Source organism: Triticum dicoccoides, chromosome 6A (assembly GCF_002162155.2).
Source record: "Triticum dicoccoides isolate Atlit2015 ecotype Zavitan chromosome 6A, WEW_v2.0, whole genome shotgun sequence".
NCBI classification, from domain to species: domain Eukaryota; kingdom Viridiplantae; phylum Streptophyta; class Magnoliopsida; order Poales; family Poaceae; genus Triticum; species Triticum dicoccoides.
Window position 1 is genome coordinate 612,774,487 of NC_041390.1, and position 5,353 is coordinate 612,779,839.

Genomic DNA, 5,353 nt, shown 5'->3' on the forward strand with positions numbered 1-5,353 from the left:
GATCCACGTGATCTTATTCTTAGCCGTGTGCGGCGCCCCCAGCCACCATAGTCCTCGATAATATTGTAGCGGTGCTTAGGCGAAGCCCTGCAGCAGTAGTACATCAAGATCGTCACCACGCCGTCGTGCTGATGGAACTCTTCCCCGACACTTTGCTGGATCGGAGTCCGGGGATCGTCATCGAGCTGAACGTGTGCTAAAACTCGGAGGTGTCGTAGTTTCGGTGCTTGATCGGTCGGGCCGTGAAGACGTACGACTACATCAACCAAACGCTTCCGTTGTCGATCTACAAAGGGTACGCAGATCACACTCTCCCCTCGTTGCTATGCATCACCATGATCTTGCGTGTGCATAGGAAAATTTTGAAATTAGTACGTTCCCCAACAGTGGCATCCGAGCCTAGGTTTTATATGTTGATGTTATATGCACGAGTAGAACACAAGTGAGTTGTGGGCGATATAAGTCATACTGCTTACCAGCATGTCATACTTTGGTTCGGCGGTATTGTTGGACGAAGCGGCCCGGACCGACATTACGCGTACGCTTACGCGAGACCGGTTCTCCCAACGTGCTTTGCACATAGGTGGCTTGCGGGTGACAGTTTCTCCAACTTTAGTTGAATCGAGTGTGGCTACGCCCGGTCCTTGCGAAGGTTAAAACAGCACCAACTTGACAAACTATCGTTGTGGTTTTGATGCGTAGGTAAGATTGGTTCTTGCTTAAGCCCGTAGCAGCCACGTAAAACTTGCAACAACAAAGTAGAGGACGTCTAACTTGTTTTTGCAGGGCATGTTGTGATGTGATATGGTCAAAATGTGATGAGATATAAGTTGTTGTATGAGATGATCGTGTTTTGTTAAAGTTATCGGCAACTGGCAAAAGCCTTATGGTTGTCTCTTTATTGCATAAGATGCAAGCGCCAAATAATTGCTTTACTTTATCGCTATGCGATAGCAATAGTTGCAAGAGCAATAGTTGGCGAGACGACTGTGTGACGACACATTGATATAGATCAAGATGATGGAGATCATGGTGTCATGCTGGTGACGATAGAGATCATGACAGTACTTTGGAGATGGAGATCAAAGGCGCAAGATGATGATGGCCATATCATGTCACATATTTTGATTGCATATGATGTTTATCTTTTATACATCTTATTTTGCTTAGTTTGACGGTAGCATCTTAAGATGATCTCTCACTAATTATCAAGAAGTGTTCTCCCTGAGTATGCACCGTTGCGAAAGTTCTTCGTGCTGAGACACCACGTGATGATCGGGTGTGATAGGCTCTACGTTCAAATACAACGGGTGCAAAACAGTTGCACACGCGGAATACTCAGGTTATACTTGACGAGCCAAGCATATACAGATATGGCCTCGGAACACGGAGACCGAAAGGTCGAGCGTGAATCATATAGTAGATATGATCCACATAGTGATGTTCACCAATGAAACTACTCCATATCACATGATGATCGGACATGGTTTAGTTGATTTGGATCATGTGATCACTTAGAGGATTAGAGGGATGTCTATCTAAGTGGGAGTTCTTAAGTAATATGATTAAATTGAACTTAAATTTATCATGAACTTAGTCCTGGTAGTATTTTGCAAATCATGTTGTAGATCAATAGCTCGCGTTGTTGCTTCCCTGTGTTTATTTTCATATGTTCCTAGAGAAAATTGTGTTGAAAGATGTTAGTAGCAAAGATGCGGATTGGATCCGCGATCTGAGGTTTATCCTCATTGCTGCACAGAAGAATTATGTCCTTGATGCACCGCTAGGTGACAGACCTATTGCAGGAGCAGATGCAGACATTATGAACGTTTGGCTAGCTCAATATGATGACTACTTGATAGTTTAGTGCACCATGCTTAATGTCTTAGAATCAGGACTTCAAAGACGTTTTGAACGTCATGGACCATATGAGATGTTCCAGGAGTTGAAGTTAATATTTCAAGCAAATGCCCGAGTTGAGAAATATGAAGTCTCCAACAAGTTCTAAAGCTAAAAGATGGAGGTGAATCGCTCAACTAGTGAGCATGTGCCCAGATTGTCTGAGTACTACAATCGCTTGAATCAAGTGGGAGTTAATCTTCCAGATAAGATAGTGATTGACAGAATTCTCTAGTCACCATCACCAAGTTAGTAGAACTTCGTGATGAACTATGATATGCAAGGGATAACGGAAACGATTCCTAAGCTCTTCGTAATGCGGAAATTGATGAAGGTAGAAATCGAGAAAAACATCAAGTGTTGATGGTAGACAAGACCACTAGTTTCAAGAAAAGGGCAGAGGGAAGAAGGGGAACTTCAAAAAGAACAGCAAGCAAGTTGCTGCTCAAGTGAAGAAGCCCAAGTCTGATCCTAAGCCTGAGACTAAGTGCTTCTACTGCAAAGGGACTGGTCACTGGAAGCGGAACTACCCCAAGTGATTGGCAGATAAGAAGGATGGCAAAGTGAACATAAGTATATTTGATATACATGTTATTGATGTGTACTTTACTAGTGTTTATAGCAACCCCTCAGTATTTGATACTAGTTCAGTTGCTAAGATTAGTAACTCGAAATGGGAGTTGCAGAATAAACAGAGACTAGTCAAGGGTGAAGTGACGATGTGTGTTGGAAGTGGTTCCAAGATTGATATGATCATCATCGCACACTCCCTATAAATTCGGGATTAGTGTTGAACCTAAATAAGTGTTATTTGGTGTTTACGTTGAGCATGAATATGATTTGATCATGTTTATTGTAATACGGTTATTCATTTAAGTAAGAGAATAAATTGTTGTTCTGTTTACATGAATAAAACCTTATATGGTTGCACACCCAATGAAAATAGTTCGTTGGATCTCGATCGTAGTGATACACATAATCATAATATTGAAACCAAAAGATGCAAAGTTAATAATGATAGTGCAACTTATTTGTAGCACTGCCGTTTAGGTCATATTGGTGTAAAGCGCATGAAGAAACTCCATGCTGATGGGCTTTTGGAATCACTTGATTATGAATCAGTTGATGCTTGCGAACCGTGCCTCATGGGCAAGATGACTAAAACGACGTTCTCCGGTACTATGGAGAGAGCAACAGATTTGTTGGAAATCATACATACAGATGTATGTGGTCCGATGAATATTGAGGCTCGTGGCGGATATTGTTATTTTCTCACCTTCATAGATGATTTAAGCAGATATGGGTATATCTACTTAATGAAACATAAGTCTGAAACGTTTGAAAAGTTCAAAGAATTTCAGAGTGAAGTTGAAAATCATCGTAACAAGAAAATAAAGTGTCTACGATCTGATCGTGGAGGAGAATATTTGAGTTACGAGTTTGGTGTACATTTGAAAAATTGTGGAATAGTTTCGCAACTCACGCCACCCGGAACACCACAGCGTAATGGTGTGTCCGAACGTCGTAATCGTACTTTACTAGATATGGTGCGATCAATAATGTCTCTTACTGATTTACCGCTATCGTTTTGGGGATACGCTCTAGAGATGACCACATTCACGTTAAATAGGGCACCATCAAAATCCATTGAGACGACGCCTTATGAACTATGGTTTGGCAAGAAACCAAAGTTGTCGTTTCTGAAAGTTTGGGGCTGCGATGCTTATGTGAAAAAGCTTCAACCTGATAAGCTCGAACCCAAATCGGAGAAATATGTCTTCATAGGATACCCAAAGGAGACTGTTGGGTACACCTTCTATCACAAATCCGAAGGCAAGACTTTTGTTTCTAAATTCGGAGTTTTTCTAGAGAAGGAGTTTCTCTCGAAAGAAGTGAGTGGGAGGAAAGTAGAACTTGATGAGGTAACTGTACCTGCTCCCTTATTGGAAAGTAGTTCATCACAGAAATCTGTTTCTGTGACTACTACACCAATTAGTGAGGAAGCTAATGATGATGATCATGTAACTTCAGATCAAGTTACTACCAAATCTCGTAGGTAAACCAGAGTGAGATCCGCACCAGAGTGGTACGGTAATCCTGTTCTGGAAGTCATGTTACTAGACCATGACGAACTTGCGAACTATGAGGAAGCGATGATGAGCCCAGATTCCGCGAAATGGTTTGAGGCCATGAAATCTGAGATATGATCCATGTATGAGAACGAAGTATGGACTTTGATGGATTTGCCCGATGATCGGCAAGCCATAGAAAATAAATGGATCTTCAAGAGGAAGATGGACGCTGATAGTAGTGTTACTATCTACAAAGCTAGAATTGTCACAAAAGGTTTTCGACAAGTTCAAGGTGTTGACTACGATGAGATTTTCTCACTCGTATCTATGCTTAAGTCTGTCCGAATCATGTTAGCAATTGCCGCATTTTATGAAATCTGGCAAATGGATAAACAAAACTGCATTCCTTAATGGATTTACTAAAGAAGAGTTGTATACGATGCAACTAGAAGGTTTTGTCGATCCTAAAGGTGTTAACTAAATATGCAAGCTCCAGCGGTCCATCTATGGACTGGTGCAAGAATCTCGGAGTTGGAATATACGCTTTGATAAGTTGATCAAAGCATATAGTTTTATACAGACTTGCGGTGAAGCCCGTATTTACAAGAAAGTGAGTGGGAGCACTACATCATTTCTGATAAGTATATGTGTATGACATATTGTTGATCGGAAATAATGTAGAATTATTCTGCAAAGCATAAAGGAGTGTTTGAAAGGAGTTTTTCAAAGAAAGACCTCGGTAAAGCTGCTTACATATTGAGTATCAAGATCTATAGAGATAGATCAAGACGCTTGATAATTTTTTCAATGAGTACATACCTTGACAAGATTTTGAAGTAGTTCAAAATGGAACAGTCAAAGAAAAAGTTTCTTGCCTGTGTTACAAGGTGTGAAGTTGAGTAAGACTCAAAGCCCGACCACGGCAGAAGATAGAAAGAGAATGAAAGTCATTCCCTATGCCTCAGTCATAGGTTCTATAAAGTATGCCATGCTATGTACCAGATCTATTGTATACCATACACTGTGTTAAGAGAGGGAGTACAATAGTGATCTAAGAGTAGATCAATGGACAGCGGTCAAAATTATCCTTACTGGAATAAGGATATGTTTCTCGATTATGGAGGTGACAAAAGGTTCGTCGTAAAGGGTTACGTCGATGCAAGCTTTGACACTGATCCAGATGACTCTAAGTCTCAATCTGGATACATATTGAAAGTGGGAGCAATTAGCTAGAGTAGCTCCATGCAGAACATTGTTGACATAGAAATTTGCAAAATACATGCGGATCTGAATGTGGCAGACCCGTTGACTAAACTTCTCTCACAAGCAAAACATGATCACTTTTTGGGTCTTAATCACATAGCGATGTGAACTAGATTATT